Below are 22,377 nucleotides of genomic sequence, written 5' to 3'. Positions count from 1 at the left end.
ATATTCAGCAGCGCTTTCCAATAAATGTCGTTGGATATTTGAACTCGGCACAGACAGAGCAATTTAACCATGTAGGAATGACTCAGAATATCAACCCTAGTCTAAATTTGGACTAAAAAAAGGGAGGGGGGTGGGTAATGATATGTTGCGAGGATCAAAGTAATGCAGCTTATAGTGTCTGCTTTTATCTATCTTCTGGTTTGAATGTAAAAGGCTAATAGCACTGTGACGTGTGACCGCAGCTAAAACAATGAAATGCTTAACAAGGCATCTTTTTTCCAGCAATGATGAGGATCCTTGTGAATAATACAATGAGGGCTGGCTGCCCTCATCTTTCTTCAGCGAAGTGGGAGGAGGATAGGAAGGGGAGGGTGTTGCATTTGGGAGACTGGGGAGAGGATCAGAAGGTGGAGCAGGGGGCTCTGGACCTGGGCAGATACAATTATGCGGGTTCTGGTTCAGCCAGGGCCTGCATAAGCACTGGCAGCACCTAAAGAATTAGCTCCAGATTTTCAATGCTATTGGCCGGACATGGCCCGGCATTGAATATCTGGGGCTAATACTGATCACCACATGCTGAATATCGACTGGATAGATTATAAAATTATTTAATTTGAATGCATATAAGTAAGCTAGGAACATCAAAAGACCATAACAATATTTAAAGTAACAAAAACAAATATACTAAAAAATACTTATATATATATTATATATATATATATATATATAGGGTAGTGCTCAGAATCAAGTGTATGTGATCCACCAAAGACTGATAATCACTAAATCAATCATCGCACCACAATCCTAACCCAGAAAAGCATTGTGATCACAATTCAGGCAACAATTCACATGGAAAATTATATCCATTTATCTGTGCTGAAATATCAAAACTAACAGCTTTCCGAGTAGGGTGGCAGTCTTTTATGTTGAAGACCAGTCCAAAGTATTCTGTGATGTGTCCAAACTCATAGGAAACCCAACAACTTCAATTATATTAATCCAACACTTGATAAAGACAAGAGTTCATAGCCCAATATTTTCCAATCCTTGATTCTGAACACTACCCTACTCACAATTTTTTTATGTTTACTTTTATTTGTTGTTTTTAATTTTTTAGTATATTTGTTTTTGTTACTTTAATAAAGCTGTTTGAATATTATTATGGTTTCTAGGTTATATTTTGAAGACCTATATTATAAATATTGTTCCCCCCTATACTTTTTATTTTTGCAAGTATACATATAAGTATACATAACATGTATTCCAGCCATGAAACTGATTTAAGTACCAGGGCCTACATGTGTGCATGTTCTTTAATCTCGTATTTCGGTCTGTCTGTGGTGATGCTTCTGTTCTTATGTTCATAACATGGGCGTAAAACATACACCACTTTATAAAAATTAGCTTATAAATGGTGCAGACAATAAGATACAATGTGCATACATGTGGAAATAAATGTATGCAGAAAGGCATCAAGCAGATATTAAACAGGGCAACAGAAAATGCGGAACGTTATGGAACACCTTCTGGACAGCAAAGATTAGATATTTGGTCCTTGATCATAAACTTCTCATTCTTGCTGTGCCTGGTCCAGAAATATTTGTAACAGCCTATGACTAGCGTTAAACCAAGCTACGTCACCTGCTTCATGCAGTTCTTCGTAAGTGCCTCTGATGGTAAGGCTTCCACTTTCTTCAGATCCCTCGGGCTCAACCCCAAATTCCTCTTGCTTAAATCGGATTACAATTTCTGGCTTGATATTAGAGAAGCCTATTAGGGGAAAAGATGGTTACAATGTACTCAATATTCAAAGGCCTTTGTTTTAAAATTAGTGACACTTATATGGATAACTTTTGTGCATATAAGAGAGGAAAAGAGTTTGGGCAGAGACCAGCTTAATTATCTGAAGAGCTACAAAATTCACAGGCCAATGCTCAGAACCCATACCGCTGTAACAGCGCAGAAAACTAGCTTGCCCAGGGCCACCGACGGGGTCGGGCAAAATTCCCCGGGCCCGCACCTCCAAGGAGGGCCCAATGCCGGGGTCTCTCTCTCTGTCCTGCTCCTGACAGGACCCGAGTGATCGCGTCCCGACAGGAGCAAGAGAGAGAAAACTCCAGTGTCCAGGCCCCCCTTGGAGGCTGGGGAGGACCCGGAGGAGCAGACACTGCAGGTCTTCCTCCAGCGCTGCTCTTCTGCCCATTGCTTGCTGAGCAGCTGCTTTTCCTCTGAGATGTGCATGCTTGGTTTTGAAACCAAGCATGCCCTGAGAGAAAAAGCAGCCGCAGGAGCAGGCAATCAGCAGAGTGAAGAGTCAGTGCTGGAGGAAGACGTCTTCTGCTGGAAGGGCCTTGGGATCCTCGCCAAGGTATTTGAATTGCGGCAGCGAACTGGGGAGGTAGGGCAGCAGTGGACGACGATTGTGGGGGGGGCCCTGCCCCGGTTCAGTCTCTCAGCAACCCTGAGCTCGCCAATGCTCAAAGGAAATTGTATTCAAATTATGTGTGTGCTGTTAAAGCAAAAGCAAGGGGGGATGTGTTTGGTACATGCAAAGGACAGTTTTGTGGTAAGGTCAAGTTGTTTGCTTGTTTTACTCGGAAGACTTTTATTTAAGTGCAGGAGACAGGCAGGCGCCAATCTGTGCTTTCACTTTCGGGATTCGTCTATCACCACCAACGCTTAGGGATTTGCATGGGCTTCTTTCTGCTTCCAAATTAAATTTTAAAAAACAGTAGATTTCAAAGAAAGAATCAACATTTTTTAAATCATATCATTTTTTTCCGTAAACTTTTCTTAAAAAGCTAAGAGTTGCCTTCCTTGAACGTTTCAAGAAATTTATGAAAAAAAATATATGATTTTAAAAATGTTGATTTGAACATAACTAAATGGAAAAGAAGAAAAGTAATACAGAATGTTTCCGACTAATCAGGAAGCAGCTTAGTAGCTGCTTTAAAACACAAGTGCGCCGGGAGCTGATAGGCACAACGTTTCTGAAGTCTTTTCCTCCATTAGTGAATAACATCTATTAAGCAATAATTCAAGCAGTTTTTCATTACTGAGTTCTTACTCTCTTTGTATTTTGTACTGTTGCCTACAGCAAGTCCTGGGACATTTAGTTTGAGAATTACAATTAATAAGAGCACAAGTTAATAAATTGAACTATCAATACAATCCAGAAATTATTACAGAAACTTCTCAAATAACCATATTTTGAGAAACTGTCTAAAACGCATAAAATTATCAGAAAGCCTAATAAATGCAGGAAGATCATTCCAAAATTTAAAAGAAGGCAAATGCAGGACTAATCTATTTCTCAATTTTATTATAGGAGCATAAGATGGGAAAGATAACAATGAAAGCATATACACTGGGGCAAGACCATAAAGAGGGTCATTTTCGATATGACATCTAAGTCCAACTTTGGAAGTTTTGCTGAAAATGTCAAAAAATCGAGTGGTCAAAATGACCATTTTCCAACCAGAAAAATCTTTTTTTTTCCCCAAAAATGTCTGTTTGCTAGATGTCTTTGTGCTGTATGTGTTTATCTTTGTGGTCCATTTTCAAAAAAAAACAAAACACATCAACATGAAAATTACACAAAGTCAAGTCACTGGGATGTAGGAGGAGGAGCCAACATTCTTAGTAGACTAGGCGGACAAACATCCAAGGAGAGCAGTGGGGGTACCCTAGGGGGCACTGCAGTGGACTTCACCTAAAACTCCCAAGTACACATCTCACTATAACCCCCTTATACTGTATGGTGAGCCCTCTGAAACCCACCAAAAACCTACTGTACCCAACTGTACACCACTACAATAGCCCTTATGGCTATTGGTGTCACCTATATTTATTTTCATTTTATTTTTGTTACATTTGTACCCCGCGCTTTCCCACTCAAAGCAGGTTCAATGTGGCTTACATATTATATACAGGTACTTATTTGTACCTGGGGCAATGGAGGGTTAAGTGACTTGCCCAGAGTCACAAGGAGCTGCCTGTGCCTGCAGTGGGAATTGAACCCAGTTCCCCAGGACCAAAGTCCACCACGCTAACCACTAGGCCACTCCTCCACTCCACTCCTCCACTATATGTGGGTACAGTAGGTTTTTGGTGGGTTTGGAAGGGCTCACACTTTCCACCACAAGTGTAATAATTAGGATGGATTACGGGCCTGTCTCCCTTCTCCACAGTGCACTGCACCAACCACTAGACTATTCCAGGGACCTGCTTGCTGCTTTAATAGGACTGGCTATAACATCTGAAGCTGTCATAGAGGCTGGTATGTACTGTTTCATTTACATCTTTGCAGGGTGAGAGGGGGGGGGTCAGTGAACACTGAAGGAGTAAGGGGCTATCATTCCTTTATTCCTCCAATAGTCATCTGGTCATTTAAGGCACTTTTTTTTTTTGGCTTATTCATTCTGAAAACAGGTCTAGCTCAAAACATCTTAGTTTTAGTCCTGGATGTTTTTATTTTGTTCCATTACGGCTGAAAAAGTCCCAAGTCTTAGAAACTCCCAAATCCTGCCCTTAACACGTCCCCAACACAAGCCTTTGAGATTTGGACATACTGAAGACAAACAGCATAGAAAAACGTCTAAAAAATCGGTTTCAAAAATACTGATTTGGACGTTGTTGTGAGAAAAATGTCCAAATGCTGCTTTATTCCACTTTTTAGACGTTTTTCTATTTTGAAAATGAGCCTCAAAATATCTTAAATATCAAATAAGGGAAACAGACACTGCAGGCAAGACAGAGGATCAAGTTGTCTTGCTGTATCAGTGTCAGAATCCAAATAATGTCAGCCAACCTTAATAAAGGAGTGCAAGAGAAAATTTACACTTGAGTCACTGTTCTTAGTACCACTTTCAACCCATTTAATGCTCAGTGAAAACACAGATTATACAGTCGGAAGACCTGTTTTATATTTACAAGGATACACTGAGAACCCACTAATGGTTTCCTAAAATAATTTAATTCTCCAGAGGTTTGATGTCAACGGCTTCTCTTCTGTGATCTCAAAATGTAAAAACCCTCTGAATTTAAAACATTTACTTACTCTTGGCGGGGTCATTCATGTTTTCTTTTCTCTCCCACTTATAGTGTTGAAAGAAATATTTCTCATCTTCCCTTTTAATCTTGAATATAACATCAGGATTAACGATTGAATAACCTGTCATTAAGAAATAGCAAAATGACATTTATACTGTATTTGTACATCCCTTAGAGCAGGTTGCAAATCAGGAAGCCAAATTCCAATTTCCTCCACCGACTCTCCTGGAGATCTTGAATAAATCCATCGTGTCAGGTACAAACTCGGGACCCTATTTACTCAGCATTTTTCCCCCAGACACCAACCCCCAAATTCTATATATGGCGCTATGGATTATGTGTGTAAATTTCTGAACACAATTTAACTCAATAACGAGTCAATGCCGATTAGGGATAATTGGCTTTAATTGAAATTTAGGGGCTTGGATTTGCAAGTAAAATAATTTACGTGTGGCTCCAAAAAGGGGGTGTGGCCAGGGGAGGGTCATTCCTCCAATTTACACGCACAGTTAGAGAATAACGAGGATCCACACCAGGTTTCAGGTGGTGTAAATGCTCGCACATAAAGTTAGTCACAGGTCTGGGAGTAAGCGCGATTCTATAAACGGTGCATAAGCACCTGTCACGGCCGTGGCCTTGTCCCCGCATCCCGACTCACTTTTTCTTCCGGTGATTGAGCTCCGTGGTTTCTCCAGATTGTCTCCCTGCACTACGTCCCTCCTGCGCTGATGCCTCAGCTGCCTGTTTTCCTGTCGGAATTCTATAAAGATGCGCGCGTAAATTTTTTCACATGGGTCCGAAAGGGGGGCATGGCCATAGAAGGGGCATGGGCGTTCTGAGAATTTGCACACAGTGTTATAGAATAAGGTACATCCGTACCTAATTTAATTTAATTTTTATTTTTGTTACATTTGTACCCCGCTCATGGCAGGCTCAATGCGGCTTAGATATTGTATACAGGTACTTATTTGTACCTGGGGTAATGGAGGGTTAAGTGACTTGCCCAGAGTCACAAGGAGCTGTCTGTGCCTGAAGTGGGAATCGAACTCAGTTCCCCAGGACCAAAGTCCACCACCCTAACCACTAGGCCACTCCTCCACTTCACGCAAGAAGTTACACCAGGTTTCAGCTGGCACTAAGCGCTAATATATAAAAGGAGTGTTTAGGGCTCAATTTTTTCGGCACCTAAATTTGAGCGTCATTTACACAATCTAGTCAAATGCGTGTATCTCTCGCAACTAGGAACATGCACCGACACTGGCTCTATGTCTTTTGTAATTGCTCACGCCTAAGCATATTTGTGAATATATACCTGGTTACTCTAGTATTCTATACTGGAAAGTAAAAATAAGCTCCTAATAGGTGCCCTCTGGGCGCTTAATTATAGTTGCTGATTTTCCTCTTGGGGGTAATTCTATAACATGGTACTTAGGGTAAGAGATATTGAGATAGACATGGGGAAAGCCACTGCTTGGCATGGAATCGGTAATATGGAATCTTGCTACTCTTTGAGATTCTACCTGGAACCTTGCTACTCTTTGGGATTCCGCGTGGAATCTTGCTACTCTTTGGGATTCCACGTGGAATCTTGCTACTCTTTGGGATTCTGCTTGGAATCTTGCTACTCTGAGGTTCTGCCTGGAATTTTGCTACTCTTTGGGATTCTGCGTGGAATCTTGCTACTCTTTGGGATTCCGCATGGAATCTTGCTACTCTTTGGGATTCCGCATGGAATCTTGCTACTCTTTGGGATTCTGCGTGAAATCTTTTTATTGGGGATTTTGCTTGGAATCTTGCTACTCTGAGGTTCTGCCTGGAATTTTGCTACTCTTTGGGATTCTGCGTGGAATCTTGCTACTCTTTGGGATTCTGCGTGAAATCTTTTTATTGGGGATTTTGCTTGGAATCTTGCTACTCTGAGGTTCTGCCTGGAATTTTGCTACTCTTTGGGATTCTGCGTGAAATCTTGCTACTCTTTGGGATTATGCAAGGAATCTTGCTACTCTTCGGGATTCTGCATGGAATCTTGCTACTCTTTGGGATTCTGCGTGGAATCTTGCTACTCTGAGGTTCTGCGTGGAATCCTGCTATTCTTTGGGATTCTGCATGAAATCTTGTTATTTGGGATTCTGCTTGGAATCTTGCTATTATTTGGGATTGTGTGGAATCTTGCTACTCTTTGGGATTCTGCGTGAAATCTTGTTATTATTTGGGATTCTGCGTGGAATCTTGCTACTCTTTGGGATTCTGCATGGAATCTTGTTACTCTTTGGGATTCTGCGTGGAATCCTATTCTTTGGGATTCTGCATGAAATCTTGTTATTATTTGGGATTCTGCGTGGAATCTTGCTACTCTGGGATTCTGCGTGGAATCTTGCTACTCTTTGGGATTCTGCGTGAAATCTTGCTACTCTTTGGGATTCTGCGTGGAATCTTGCTACTCTTTGGGATTGCTACTCTTTGGACTGTGCTCACTAAACTTCCTCTTTTGAAACAAATTACATTGGTTAAGATTAGAAGCACATATTCAATTTAAGATTGCTTGTCAAGTTTATAAATTAACTCAAAGACGTTTTAATAGCTCGGAGTTTATGTACATAAGAATATAAGAGTAGCCATATAAAGGGTCAGATTAATGGGCCATCTAGCCCAGTATCCTGTTTTCCAAACAGTGGCCAAGTCAGGTCACAAGCACCTGGCAGAAACCCAAGTTGTGGCAACATTCCATGTAGAACCCCAAAGAATAGCAAGATTCTGGAATCCTAAAGAGTGACACGATTCCGTGTAGAACTCCAAAGAGTAGCAACATTCCATACTACCAATCCCAGGTCAAGCAGTTGCTTCCCATGTCTGTCTCAATAGCAGACTATGGACTTTTCTTCCAGGAATTTGTCCAAACCTTTTTTAAACCCAGATAGATACACTAGCTGCTATTACCACATCCTCCGGGAAAGAGTTCCAGAGCTTAACTATTCATTGCATGAAAAAAAATATTTCCCTACTAGAGCATTAATCTGGTATTCAAAAGGGGAACCGGCACAATATGAAACAGATATGGTGGACTGTTGAGTTAGTCATCGAGCACACAGCACTTGTATTATGATGCATACAGATGATTGGAGGTGGCGTATTTAATCAGCCAACGGAGGGTCAATAGACATACAGTATTTTCCATGAAGTGCAGTCATCCAGCGTTTATGTGGAAACACCTTTACAGCGTCCAAGCGGAAGGCGTGGCGTCTGTAGGAAAAGGACTATCTAGCTAGCAGGACTGAGTTCTGATCATTTGTGCATGATATAATGTATAAGTATGGTAAAACATATATAAAATAAGAAACAGCATAAGTATGCAGTATAAAATGTAAAACCAGTTGTTTTGTATTCAAATACAGGTGGTGCAAGGTGAGTGGAGGAATGAATGTGTGAGGTTTTAACATTAGGTAGCAGTGCTGGTGAGGTTAGTGGGCAATGCAATACAATAAAACGTTTTTGTGATATGAAAAAAATACTGGAGTCTTTGTGTAATAGATTCAAAAGTAGGACCAGAATCCAAGATTATTCCAAGCACTTTATCGACCATCAGTCTTGTACATTTGTGCATGTAAGGCACAGATTAATGTAAAGGACACTTTTTCAAGATGGGCTTTTTACGAGTCTGTCCAACTCAGACCTCTGCATGTGCTGTAGATATGTTGCTCTGCTTATACATGCATGCCCATCTACATGTCTAAAGTGTGTAAATGCTGCCTAACCATTTCACAACCACCTCTAAAAGTCTGATATTAAATTACAGAGCAGCATCTTTTGCCAGGCCTGCAGCAGCAGTGTTCGTCACTGTCTATTTATTCATTGGGATTTATTAACCATCTTTATGAAGAGATTCATCCAAGGCGATGTACAGCAGGTACAGTTTAACATCAAACTTACAATTTTGTTAACAAAATAGTGATGACCTTAGACACCTTAAAGGTGTGTAAAGGGCTAACTGTGTCCTGGAGAGCCACAACAGATAGACTTGGGTTGACATCAGGAAGCAGATCATCAATTTCAGGCATCCTATTCTCCTCCCTATTTAACGTCTTTAGTTATCTCTATAGGTCAGTTCTTCCCTCTCCTAAATGGGCCTATTACGAGCACACACAAGATGTGCTGCCTTTTTCTTCATTGCACCAAAATTCTGGAACGATCTTTCCCCTCCTTTGAGATCTGAACTTTCCTTCTCCTGGTTTAAATCTTTGTTGAAGACTCATTTTTTTTTCTGCTTTGTTTTAGGCCCCTCCCCCTAGGACCCCCGAAAGGCAGGGGACATGTGACCTCAGCAGGAAGTTTTTCCACATGTTGGACTGTTTGGATGACTGCTCCTATGCTTACATGACCTCTTCTACCTTACTTTGGCGTTACTTTCCTGTTTTTATTTTTAGACTGTATAAATCGCTTTGACCTTGTCTAGAAATGGCATTATATTACATATAACAATATACATAAACAGACATCTGGCATAAGGGATTTTTTCAACCCTTATAAAAAAACGTCAGCTCTCACCCACAATATACTTGTGGGAGTCAGATGACAACAAATGCATATTTACCCCGAGACACGAGGATGTCATGAATCTCCTGGATGACTCTCTTATATATCTCTTTCTGCCATTCTTCCAAAACGTTCCATTCTGTTTCCAGGAAATAAGCAGCGACATCGTTGAATGTGATCGAGACCTGCAACAGCAAACAGGGCATCCTCAGCTACAGTTTCATTATGAGTTTTGTGTAACACACTATGCTATGTGACTTCTCTATCCAGGGCCACATTAAGCCATCTGATGCCAGGGCCGCCGAGAGACTGGGCCGGGCCCGGGACAAGGCCGCCCCCTGGGCCCCGCCCCCACTGCCACCCCCCCCCAGTTTGTCACTGCCCCCCCCCCCCTCCGAGGGGAGTCCGGTGCCACAGTCCCACCTGCCTCCGCCACCGGGCCGGGCCCCTTCCATCCGAACCCCCGCCAGCAGAAGTGCTGTCTTCTGACTCCGGCGTGCACGGCCCACACAGACGCGCTCCTCTCAGCTGATCTTCGCTATACTCTGCAGGGCTTCTGTGCGTCTGACGTTCTGCACGTGCAAGACGTCAGACGCACAGAAGCCCTGCAGAGTACAGCGAAGATCAGCCGAGAGGAGCGCGTTTGTGTAGGCCGTGCACGCCGGAGTCAGAACAGAAGACAGCACTTCTGCTGGCGGAGGTTCGGGTGGAAGGGGCCTGGTGGTGGTGGCGGGTGGGACTGTGGTGCCGGGCCCCCCATTGGAGGCCCGGGCCCCGGGAATTTTGTCCCCCCTGTCCCCCCCTCTCGGCGGCCCTGTCTGATGCCCCTTGGCCCTTCTGTTGCTTAACTGACAAGACATTAAGACTTAATCAGTACTAACAAATGTCATTATTGTACAGAACAAAACATTGTATATATTTATAATGATTAGAAAAACACTGAATATCATGTTGTATCCAATGGTGTGGCAGACAGCAGTGAATGAGTTAGGGGCATGATAGCTGAGGGAGAAAAAAAAACTCTGTGGTGCCCCCTCCCCTTCCCTTAGTGCTTATTTTGCTTAATGGTTAATCCAGGGCTGACTGTATCCAGCTCTCCACTACATTATAACATGAAGAGAACTCTGTTCTCTTAAATATTCAGTATTTTCTGTGGATTCTCTGGTCTGTACAGAAGGCAATCTTGGGTGCTGGCTGATTTCGCAGTTGAAAGGAGGAGACTGTGTCAAAACACCGGTGGCATAGTCAAGGGAGGGGGGTGGGATTGGGGAGCTCCACTTTAGGCTCAAGCCTTTGAAAACCGCTCGCCTCCTCCTCATGCTGCTGCCGTAAAGACAGTCGGCAGCGTGACGCCTGGATGTCTCGCATATGCGCAGCTCTTACGTGAACTCAGCAGGCATGAGGAGTTTCGGCATCAGTGGCTGGAATCACACCGCTGCCGCCAACTTGCAGGAAGAGGAGGGAAACGGCTCAGGCAGCAAATTTCTTTGCCTTGTAGGGCTTTGGCATCCCCACCAGCAAAGGTAATATTTTTATCGCATGGGGGGGGGGGGGGGGGGGGGAGAAATGGAAGAAATACAGTGCCTCCCCTCAATTCACCCTCAAAAACAGAGGGCTGGCTATGTCCCTGAAACACACTAGGACCTTAGACAAGAGAAGCAGACAGCAGCCACATCAGCTGAGCAGGTGAGGGTAACAGGGATGATACCTAGATGCAGAAAAATTGACAGTGTTAGGGTCAGACCTGGGGAATAGAAGGAGAAAGAGTGTTGTGTATGTTTTATGTGTAATATGGTATTTGTTTATTTAAAAATTTGATATACAGCCCAAACTATAGGTAGACCTAGGCGGTTTACAATTCTAAAAATTAGTTACAAATATGATTGATAGAAGAAAGGAACTACAATGTTCAAATAAAAGAAATAAATAAATTATGGTATTTGTGCATTAGTATGGTTGTGAAAATCATTTACATGTGAGGGTGCACCATACATGTTTGTATGAAAAGCAAGAGTATGGTTATAGGTGTGTACCTGTGAAAAAGTCTGCATGGCCTCCCCTCCCTCGATCCTGCTCTGCTGATCACAGGGTAACCAAAACAAAGCTGCCCAGACATGCAATGATTTTTGAAGTGTGCAGTGAGGAGAGAAGGCTGGAAGACTGAGCCCCACAGGAAAAAGTTGTCTTTTTACTACTGATGAGCTATAAAAAAAGAGGAGAAAGAAGAATTTCTTACCTAATCAGAAACCCGGGCAGACATTTCCCTCTGGACGCAGCAATGGAGATTAAGATTTCCCTGTTCTCGAAAAGATAAATCCGACAGGAGGAGACTGGGCTGATACCTTAAGGATCTCAGATAAATTCTGTCCTCTCACCTCTCTGCGGATTTAGGGATTTCCAGTACTGGGAAGGGAGAAAGTTTCTGCTTTTGATCTTGAGTCTTTGCAACCCAACCAACACAACAGAAAGACAAAAGCAGCAGAGCATGCGCAAAGCTCCGTCCTGGGGGATCCCACCTCCTTAAGGTGGAATTTCGAGATAGGGTGAGACACAAGGAACAAGCAGAGATCTCTTTATTCCAGCTGCGGTTGGGTTCAATATTCACCTTCAATCAATATGTATATTCTGCAGGGCTATCCATAATAACAGAACTGTTAAGTTACCATTCCAGAGGCAGATTTTTTTTTTGGCTGGTCCTGGATCTGCCAACCTCATACTGGGGCATTATGGGATCCGCAGCACTGATTTCAATTGGTAGAATTATGGACTACAAATACTACACTGCTTTGGGATGCAAGTTTAAAACCAGGACCAGCCAAAAAGTCTGCCTCCTGTAATAATAGCAACTCTATATATACATCAGGGGTTCTCAACCCCCAGCCCTCAGGACACAACCAGCCAATCAGGTTTTCAGGCTACCCACCACGAATATACATGACATAGATTTGCATAGAATGGTGGAGGTAAGAGGCATCAGAGATGCCAAGTTACCCAGTTCCAGGCTGGAGACTTTTTTGGTCTGTCCTGGTTTTGAACTTACATCCCAAAGCAGTGTGGGATTTGTAGTGTCTGATCCTGCCCATTGAAATCAGTGCTGCAAGTCCCATAATGCACCAGGATGGGGTGATCAGAAATCTAGGACTGTCCCAAAAGCTCCATCCTGGAATTGGGTAACTTGGCATCTCTCAGTGCATGCAGATTTATCTCCTGCTTATTCATTGTGGATATCCTGAAAACCTGACAGGCTAGGTGTATCCTGATATACATGAATGAGATGACCTTCAGAGCCGTAGCGAGGGGAGCTGACACCCGGGGCGGTTCGCGCTGCGCACACCCCCCCCCCCCCCGGGTGCAGCACGGCACACCCTCCTCCCGCTGGAGCGCTCCCCCCCCCCCGGAGCGCATACCTCCCCCCCCCCAGAGCGCATACCTGCGGCGAGGGACGGGCGGGAGGGCCAATCCGCCCCGACTGCACATTGCTGGGGTGTGTCGGCTCTGCGCTGGTTCACTGCTCTCTCTGTCCCGGAACAGGAAGTAACCTGTTCCGGGGCAGAAAGGGCAGTGCACCAGCGCGGAGCCGACACCCCCCAGCGGCGTGCACCCAGGGCGGACCGCCCCCCCTTCCTACGCCACTGGTGACCTTATCGGCATTATCCCATGTAGCAGGTTAATATGATTGCTCAACAGATACAGACCAACATTAAAAAGAAGTTATATCTTCACTAGCAGTCAATGAATGTCTAGCTTTATTATCCATTGATTTTTTTTCAAACTTACCTAATGGCGTTTATGTTCTGGGTGCCACCTAGGCAGTCACCTAGCTTGTACTTGGAGAGTGACTAACCTTGTGCGTGACCAGTATTTCTTAAAATTGGGGAGCAGGGCTGGGACTGGTATTCACCAGGAGGCCAGATAAGCAGCTTTCTCAGACTTTTATATAATCCACATACTCAATAACTCAGACTGCCAAATCGCGCATGCAACCTAATTGTTTAACAAGCTAATCAGCGCCAATAATTGGCGACTAGCAATGAATTACCGGCACTAATTGGCACTAATTAGAATTTATGTGAGCAATTTTCTAAGCGTATTCTGTAAAGTGCAGCATCTAAATTCTAATGCGCAAATCATGAAAGGGGTATGGCCATGGGCAGTTTGTGTGCTGCTATGGAAAACGCTCAATCCGCACCTGTTAGGTGTGAGCATTTACACCAAGTTTTTATTGGTGTAAATGGCCATGCCTAAATTTTAGTCACGATGACAGGCACTACACGTGTTCTATAAATTGTGATTTATTAGGTGCCCTTTATAGAATTTATTTCCGAATGTACATCCGAGCATTTTTTAGAATGTGGGCATTGCATGAATGAACTTGTGGGCAGAATATTAAGAGGTGACTTTAAAACAGTGGTTATCAACCACTGTGTCACCAATAGAAAGCAAGCCTGTGCCTACTGTCTATTGTAAGCCACATTGAACTCAAACATTTGGGATAATGTGGGATATAAATGTCACAAATAAATAAATATAAGCTGAGGCGACCAGAAATCCAGAGAGTCAAGCACTTGAAATCTCTTTAACTGGTCCCCATTTCTACTTCTCGGCTAACCCCAATAATAGCTGCTGCGACCAGACCCAAATGGAAATGCAAGAGAGAGTCCGAGGAGTAAGGCAGATGGACTCTTCCAGAAAACCAAGGGAGACATCAAAACGCCTGCATCAGGAGTCTCGTATTGTTCGTTGTACAAAGGTAGGCAAGTTCTGAGAGAAGAGGACATTTCTCTGGATCTACTGTGTTGATCTAAAGTTACATAGAGGGTGCCCCCGTTCAATTATGCCCCATCTATAAGGGCGGCCATCTCTAATGATGGCCCCGTTAAGCGGCGTACCCGACTGTATTATCGAAACAAGATGGCCGGCCATCTTTCGTTTTGATAATACGGTCAGGGCTGGCCAGATCTCAACATTTGGGCCGCCCTTAGAGATCGCCGGCATTAGAAATGGCCGCCATTGGTTTTCGCGATAATGGAAACTAATGGCAGCCATCTCAAACCCGGCCAAATCCAAGCCATTTGGTCGTGGGAGGAGCCAGCATTTGTAGTGCACTGGTCCCCCTCACATGCCAGGACACCAACCGGACACCCTAGGGGGCACTGCAGTGGACTTCACAAATTGATCCCAGGTGCATAGCTCCCTTACCTTGTGTGCTGAGCCCCCAACCCCCCCCCCCAACCCACTACCCCCAACTGTACAACACTACCATAGCCCTTAAAGGGTAACGGGGGCACCTAGATGTGGGTACAGTGGGTTTCAGGTGGGTTTTGGAGGGCTCCCATTTACCATCACAAGTGTAACAGGTAGGGGGTGATGAGCCTGGGTCCACCTGCCTGAAGTGCACTGCATCCACTAAATTCTGCTCCAGGGACCTGCATACTGCTGTGATGGAGCTGGCTAGGACATTTGAAGCTGGCATAGAGGCTGGCAAAAAAATGTGTTTTAATTTCTTTTATTGGGTGGGAGGGGGTTGGTGACCACTGGAGGAGTAAGGGGAGGTGATCCCCGATTCCCTCTGGTGGTCATCTGGTCAGTTCGGGCACCTTTTCAAGGCTTGGTCATGAACAAAAAGGGACCAAGTAAAGTCGGCCAAATTCCATTATCGGCCGAGGACAGCTATATCTTAACCACACCCCCTTCCCGTCTTTGGTACACTGCCGATACGCCTCCTTGAACTTTGGCCGACCCAGTGATGGAAAGCAGTTGAAGCCGGCCAAAATCGGCTTTCAATTATACTGATTTGGCTGGCCTTAGGAGAAGGCCGGCCATCTCCCGACTTGTGTCGGAAGAAGACCGCCCTTCTCCTTCGAAAATAAGCAGAATATTGCTTTGGAAACGCTGCCTACCTTTGTACAACGAACAATACAAGACTCCTGATGAGGGCGTTTTGACGCCGAAACACAGCAGCTGTGTCAAGTCTTTTAAGTTGTTTCAATAAAGATCGCCTTGTTGAACCAACGTCTCCCTTGTTTTTCTGGAAGAGCCTATCTACCCTACTCCTTGGACTTTCTGTTGTTGCATGTAGGGTCTTCATGTGCCTCTACTTTGTGTGGTTCTCTCCAAATGAAAATGCTACTGATCTGGTGTCCATACGTTCTGTTTGCTACATAGTTTCCAAGTAGCATATTAGCAGGGTTTTGTGTTACTTCAAAGTACCCGGCAGTAGAAGGATTCTGTGCTGCTATGTTAACATTAACATCCTATATAATAAAACTCACCCTCAACGTTCTGAGGACACTGACGTCACTGTCAGGTCCTCCAGGCACTTCCTTCCAGTTCGAAGCCTTTGTGGTGGTGAAGCCACCGAAAACACTGTGTTGAGGCCCCGCCCTCGCATCAAACGTGATGACATCGAGGGCAGAGCAATGGCGTCACTGGCTTCACAACCAACGACGCAGCAGATTGAAGGTGGCGTGCCAAGGACCACAACAATGGCACTCAGTGCCTTCAGAACGCCGAAGGGGTGAGTAGGGAGGGGGGGAGGTATGGAAGGAAAACCGTGCTAGCGCCCATTTCATTTCCGCACGAAACGGGCGTGTTTTACTAGTTAACAATAAATCTTGTATTCTGCCATATACCTCTCGGTTCAATGCAGATCACATCAACAAGAAACTGGACATTTGCAGGAAATACAAAAACAGATCTAATTTTTAAAAATTAAATTATGATATTGGCAAGATTAACAGATTTATTAGTTGTTATTATCAAAAACAAATTTTCTAAACAGATAGGGGGTCTTTTACTAAGGCGCGCTCATGTTTTTGACGCACACAAAACGTTAGAGATGCCAATGCATTCCTATGGGCGTCTCTAACGTTTAGTGTGCCCACAGTTTTAGCAAGCGCTAAAAACATGAGCGCGCCTTAGTAAAAGACAGCCATAGGGCGGGCCCTGTTTTTTTTTTTTTGTTACATTTGTACCCCGCGCTTTCCCACTCATGGCAGGCTCAATGTGGCTTACATGGGGCAATGGAGGGTTAAGTGACTTGCCCAGAGTCACAAGGAGCTGCCTGTGCTGGGAATCGAACTCAGTTCCTCAGGACCAAAGTCCACCACCCTAACCACTAGACCACTCCTGTTTACTAAGCTGCGCTAACACACTTACTCCCCAGGTTAAAAAGCCGTGCTAGCGGCTGCCACATGGCATTGCCGACATAGCCCATTCAAAGCGAATGAGCTGTATCGGCATTACCGCACTGCCAGCCGCTAACGCGGCTTTGTAAACAGGGGCTTTAATATTAAAGATTGAACTATAAGCTGAAAACATTCTTGATCATAATACTTCCGTATTCTTCGTAGGTTACGCATCAAACGGAATGATTTTTGAGTAAGATGGAACACAAAAAGGTCAGCACGCACATACCTGAATCTCCATTACCCCAGCTGTAAAGGTCTAAAATACAAATCAACATATGCATCCAGCTTCTCCTACATAAGCACACAACTATGGAATGCACTAACAAACATCATGAAAACAACGCATGAACTAGCAAACCTCCGGAAATCACTAAAAACCAATCTGTTCAAAAAAGCATACCACAATGATCCATCCTAAACACCAGACAATGAAACTTATACCAGGACTGACCAAAACTGAACTCTTTATACTTGACTGCTTAATTTACTCTGTCACTTATGAACTTTAATGCAATACCACTCTGTATTTCTCATTCCGGAAATGGCGATCACTATTACGGCATCATGTAAGCGGAAGGTGGTGGAGATGAAAACGGTAACGGAATTCAAACATGCGTGGGATAAACATAAAGGAATCCTGTGCAGAAGGAAGGGATCCTCAGGAGCTTAGCCTAGAATGGGTGGCAGAGCTGGTGGTTGGGAGGCGGGGCTAGTGTGGGCAGACATATACGGTCTGTGCTGGGGCTGGTGGTTGGGAGGCGGGACTAGTGCTGGGCAGACTTATACGGTCTGTGCCAGGGCTGGTGGTTGGGCGGCGGGGATAGTGCTGGGCAGACTTATACGGTCTGTGCCAGAGCTGGTGGTGGGAGGCGGGACTGGTAGTTGGGAGGCGAGGATAGTGCTGGGCAGACTTATACAGTCTGTGCCAGAGCTGGTGGTGGGAGGCGGGGTTGGTGGTTGGGAGGCGGGGATAGGGCTGGCCAGACTTATACGGTCTGTACAAATAAAAAAGTAGCATATATGAATTTATCTTCTTGGGCAGACTGGATGCACCGTCATCTACTATGTTACTGTGTTACTATGTAATAAATAAAATAAATAAAAATAATTCATCTGATGATCTAAAGAAAGCACATTGTCCAAAAGTACTCCTAATTCTCTTATAACAAAAGAAAATTTACAAAGAGTTTGGTTTAACTTCACACTAGTTACATTCTCATCTTTGGAGTGGCTAACCAACAAAACTTTAGTGGCCCTTTCACTAAACAGGAAGTACCGCCGGACTACTGCAGCAGCCCAGTGGTACTTCCCACCCCTAGAATGCCGTCATATCTGGCACTACAAAAATATATTTATTTTTGTAGCACCGGAGTGAACCCTGGAGTAATCAGGCAATGGGTGGCAGTAAGAGCTCCCCCCCCCCCTTGAAATGGCCACACGGCAAGTGCTTTACTTGCCACACAGCCATTCACTGAAGGAAAGAGAGACTTCCCTTTTACCCGCTGCGGTAAAAGGGGGCCTCGACGCCAGCGCAAGTCCCCTTTTGCCGTAGTTTTTTTTTAGAGTAATTTAAGTTTATGTTTTCGCAGCCATGATTCTAAAGTATCAAGAATATTAGAAAGTAGATTTGAGTGAAGTGAAACCTTAGTTAATGACACCAGAATCTGAAAGTATATTTGTTTTGTATGATAAACTGTATAGACTCTAGAGCAGCATTCTTCAAAGCAAGGCCCAGGGGCCAATGGTGGCCCCTGGAAACCTCTGGCTCCCATCTTCATTCTGTTTTTTTTTTCCCTGCTACTCTCTGCCTCTCTACTTAAGCTCAGGACGGAAAGGGTGAAGAGAATGGTCGGAGAAGCCGCATGCTTGAAGGACGAGGTATTTCTCAATAGAGAAAGAGAATGCGTTTGAAAATACAAACCTTCTTGAGGATGCCACCAGTAAAGAGTTTGATGACAGGCTGGATGTCATGGACACATACTGGCTGAGGTGTCACAGCCCTATAGAAAGATAGTCAGCAGCTCTCCTTCAGCTCCTTTGAATCCAAAATAGCCCTGGCTTGAAAATTAAAGACCACTTCGCTGGAAAGTACAAACATTTTTTTGGTGTTTACTGTGAATTTGCCTATCATTCATTTCCGTATGGAACAACTGCATCCAGCACATCAGTGGCAGATTTCTCATCGGCAAAGTAAGTGAAGATTAAAACTTTTCTGAAAAAAATAACTTTTAACAAATTTAGGGGCCTTTTTATAAAGCAGCAGTAAGCACTAAAGCATGCTTACAGAACGCTAATAAAGGCAATATCACGGGATGCGTTTAGGCGGGGGAGTATTTGCAGGCGGAGAGTAGGCATGTCCTCTGGGCAAGTCACTTAACCCTCCATTGCCCCATGTAAGCCGCATTGAGCCTGCCATGAGTGGGAAAGCGCGGGGTACAAATGTAACAAAAATCAAACATATAAATGGCAAGAGGTGTACTCACTCGCAAATGCGCAGTAGAGACCCTCTCTGTCCCGCCCCCGCGTCAATACGTGATGACGAGGGCGTGACAGAGAGGGAACCTGCACACCTGCGAGTGAGGGAACCGCCGTCGCCACTGCTCCCCCCCCCCCAGGGTTGCCGCTACCGCTCCCCCCACCCACCCGGAGTCCACTCCGCCACCCCTTCACCCGGGCCGGGTACCTGGCTTCACTATTCAAACCGCCGGAACGCAGCACACAGCTCATCTGAGCTGCCGTTGGCCTTCCTTACCTTCCTGTGTCCCGCCCTCGCCGACGTTACGTCACACGAGGGCGAAACACACGCAGAGAAGAAGGAAGGCCGACAGCAGCTCAGATGAGCTGTCTGCTGCGTTCTGGCGGTTTGAATAGTGAAGCCAGGTACCCGGCCCGGGTGGAGGGATGGCGAAGGGTACTCCGGGGGGGGCGGCGACCTATCCAAGGGGGCCTTTCAACCCCCCTTCCTTTACTAGCCCGTTTTTACGGGCTCAAAAGCTAGTAAAAAAATAAATAATCAAGTGCCTGATTAGCGGGGGGTTAGCACAGGAGACCTTACCACCTAGTAAATAGGCAGCAAGGGCTCATGCGCTAATTGGTCATGTGCTAATTACTGCAAGGCCATTAAGGGGAAACTAGAAATTGCAGGCATTTTACTACTGTGTTAAAAGTGACCACATAAGAAAATAAGCATTGCCATACTGGGACAGACCGAAGGTCCATCAAGCCCAGCATCCTGTTTCCAACAGTGGCTAATCCAGGTTACAAATACCTGTCAAGACCCCAAAACAGTACAATACATTTTATGCTAATTATCCTAGAAATAAACAGTGGATTTTCCCCAAGCCCATCGTAATAATGGCTTATGGACTTTTTTTGTTTTAGGAAGTTATCCAAACCTTTTTTAAACCCTGCTAAGCTAACTGCATGGGAAACCCACACACTAAAAATAGTGCAGGCCACTTTTTAGTGCTGCAAAAGGCTCTTTAATTTTAACAATAGGTTTTAAAAAAAAAAAAGTAAATTCCTTTAAAAATATTTTATATTTCCCTTGCATCATTTTTAACATTTTTAAGATTTTTTTTTTTTTGTTCAGCTGTGAATTTTAGTTGTCAGTACGTCGCACACATGAGCATGAGCTACCGGCTTCTGGTGCGGTAATGCCATTCACTTTGAGCTCCATCGGCATTGCAGGAACCACTAGTGTGACTTGATAAAGAGGCCCTAAAACAATCTAGGAACATAAGACCTTTGAAGTTAAGCTACCTGACATGACTTTACAAGGATCTAGACTTACTATCTTATTATAAACCGTAAAATTATTCTGCTTTCTCACGTTCTGATTATCCAAAACCATAAAATTATACTGCTTTGTCACGTTCTGATTACCCATCCACTTCTCCCTGTTCTCACTCCTTTCCCTCGAGATTTTCATCGGAATGCTTTTCATGTTTCAGTTGTCACCTTTTGTTCATACTTGACCTGAGGAAGATTATCACGGCAAACACATTGCATATCAGGTTGAAATCACCCTCCTTTACAATAAAAGAATTTGTGAAATTATTCATGTAAGCAGTATTTTATTGGTTGGGGCTGAGGGTCACCACTAAGCTGTGTACATAATCAATCTGTATTGTCTATAACCAAAATGAACTATAATACTCTTCACTCTCAACCTCACAGCACACAGACTGTTGAGGGTCCCCTGCACAGATTCTCATGGCCACTGAATCTCTCTGGGTGGCAATGAATGCTGGTCATTTCATTTCTCTGTGCTTTAGAAGTCACTTCTAATATAAGCTCTTTAGGATAGGGATTCATTATACTTCTATGAATAGAGAGAAGTGGTAGCCGTGTTAGTCCACTCTTAAAGGTAATCAATAGAAATAGAATAAAATAAAACATGGAAAAGAAAATAAATATGATACCTTTTTTATTGGACTAACTTAATACATTTTTGATTAGCTTTCGAAGGTAGCCCTTCTTCGTCAGATCAGAAATAAGCAAATGTTGATAGATGATAGTGTATATAAGTGAAACATCAAAGTATTTCAGTGACAGTCTAACAGGATGAGGGTGGGTTAGATGAGGGACAGGCAGATATGCATGGTGATAAGAGGGTGACAAAGCAGTAGAATTTTATGATTTATAATGGGCTATAAAATTGAAGTCTTGCTCCTGATTGGGCTCCTCTCTGTAGTTTTTATGGTATCAGAGCACTGCATCTTCATACACACCAACACTGACAGTTTCTTCTTACAAGAAATGCACTTGGGTCCAACCTAGAAGTCTGTCAGGATCAATGTTGATTAATCACATAGCAGGCCTACTGAGAGAGAGAACAAGGGGAGGCGTTGCCGGCTGAGAACAAGGGGAACTCATTTCAAATCCCCCCTATCGCTCCTTGTGTCCTTGGTCAAACAGTGGTGTACCAAGGGCAGAGCAGTGGGGGTGGTCCGTCCCAGGTGCACACTGCAAGGGGGTGCAGGGAGCAGCCATGCGGTTCCCTGCCCCTCCGAGTTACTTCCTATTCTGGGGCAGGGAACCGGCGGAGCCGACAGCCGCACCACTGCTCCCTGCACCTCCAGGAGGTGATGCGCCAAAGGGGGGTGGAGGCGATGCACCGGTTGGAGGCGATGCACCAGGGGGGTGATGCGCCAGGGGGGGGGGTGCATAGTGACGAGCCACCCCAGGTGGCAGCTGACTTAGAAATGCCACTGTGGTCAAATCATCTAACCCTCCACATCCTCAGATACAAACTTACCCCCCTCCCCTTTTACAAAGCCGTGCAGCAATGCTGACACGGCCCATTCAAAGTGAATGGGTTGTGTCGGCATCACCGCAGGGGCAGGCCACTAGCACAGCTTTGTAAAAGCCGGCCTTAGATTGTGAGTCCACTAGGGAATGCAACTTGCCCTGAAAAAAGGTGTGAGGTAAATGCTTAAATGAAAAATAACAGAGCCTCTCCTGCACAGCTCAAAACCTATCTGTCCACCTTAAAGGCAGGGGTCTTGTATAGTATATATTTCATTAATATTCATTATCAAGCAGTATATGCATTTTTTCTGTTTTTCTCAGCACCTTTCAGAATATGTTCCATAAAAGTTAT

The 22,377-nt window shown here is 44.4% G+C and overlaps 1 long non-coding RNA gene across 1 annotated transcript; it reads right to left on the bottom strand.

Moving 5' to 3' along the window:
- Positions 1–5,131: 5,131 nt before the first annotated feature.
- LOC115466317 lies at positions 5,132–12,039 on the bottom strand. The gene is made up of 3 exons (XR_003941533.1): positions 11,819–12,039; positions 9,641–9,767; positions 5,132–5,173 (listed from the first exon to the last, which is right to left on the bottom strand). It is a non-coding gene; the product is annotated as an uncharacterized LOC115466317 (long non-coding RNA).
- Between the last annotated feature and the right edge of the window lie 10,338 nt (positions 12,040–22,377).

The sequence above is a fragment of the Microcaecilia unicolor genome, chromosome 3 (assembly GCF_901765095.1).
Source record: "Microcaecilia unicolor chromosome 3, aMicUni1.1, whole genome shotgun sequence".
Taxonomy (NCBI): domain Eukaryota; kingdom Metazoa; phylum Chordata; class Amphibia; order Gymnophiona; family Siphonopidae; genus Microcaecilia; species Microcaecilia unicolor.
Note: the sequence above shows the minus strand (reverse complement) of the source record. Positions and strands in the feature narration are given on the sequence as shown.